A 1,339-nucleotide genomic window follows, 5' to 3' on the forward strand; every position below is an offset into this window, starting at 1 on the left:
ATTACAATTGTTTTAAAATATATGATTGCCAAATGAATACTCTAATGACTTAAAAAGTACCCTTGAATTTGGTGGCTGAAAACACTAACATTTCATTTGCTCTGGAATCTGCAATTTGGACATGGATCAGCATGGACACTTCATTACTTCTCTATTTGCCAGCAGCCAGCGACTGGTGTTATCTAAAGGCTCACTCACTCACATGTCAGATGGTGAATGCTGGCTGTCACCTGAGACTTTAGCTGGGCCTGTAGGTTCAAGCACCGACACAAGGCATCTTTATGTGCCAGAGATTCCTCATGATATGGGGGCTGTGTTACAAAAACTTTGTCTTCAGTGTGACTCTAATTCTGTTTCAATATACACACACATTCTAAAAAAACTAACAGAAGTTTTCCCTGGAGTGAAGGAAAATGAGTGATTTTTAAACTTTCATAGTTATACATTTTTATTTTGTAAATTTTATACCATAAACATGTATTACTTTCTAAATCAGAAGAAAAAAATTGAGTTTCCTATTAGCATGCATAATACACTAGTGTAAACACAAATGAAATTGAAAATGCAAAAATGTCAAACATATTTACATTATAAAAAAAAAAATCCGCTCACAAACGCAAAAATGTTACAAAATACTTGATTCATTCTGCCTTACTTCCCCACCCTCCCCATCAGAGACAGAGTTTCACTCCAGTTGCCCAGGCTGGAATGCAATCCGCTCACTGCAACCTCCGCCTCCCGGGTTCAGGCGATTCTCCTGCCTCAGCCTCCTGAGTAGCTGGGGTTACAGGCATGCACCACCATGCCGGCTAATTTTTGTATTTCTAGTGAAGACGGGGTTTCACCATTTTGGTCAGGCTGGTCTTGAACTCCTGACCTCAGGTGATTCACCTCCCCCAGCCTCCCAAAGTGCTGGAATTACAGGCGTGAGCCACCTCGCCCAGCCCACCTTACTTTTCAAGTTACAGATGAACTGAACATCAGCACACCAGAAACTAACAAAGAACACAAATATGCTCAATGATACTTGATGTCTTCTAAATAACACATCTGGCTCTTTTCATGGCACAGCTCTCCCTTAGTCCAATTCCTTCCTCAAAACCTTCTCTCCATATTTTCCTTTAATCAAAATCACCTACTAAACATTACCCGAGAAATAAAATCATCTGGAAAGCAAGGCCTACAAAGGCAAAACTCAGATGCTAGATACTTCCTATCTTACAGCATGGTGTAACCTCACTTGATAATAGATCTTTTACTAAGATTTAAGGCTTACTGAACAAACACTATGGCTACCTCAAGGTCACGCTCAAATTCTCAGTAATGATTAAACAATACA

The sequence above is a fragment of the Cebus imitator genome, unplaced genomic scaffold (assembly GCF_001604975.1).
Source record: "Cebus imitator isolate Cc_AM_T3 unplaced genomic scaffold, Cebus_imitator-1.0 Scaffold240, whole genome shotgun sequence".
NCBI lineage: Eukaryota > Metazoa > Chordata > Mammalia > Primates > Cebidae > Cebus > Cebus imitator.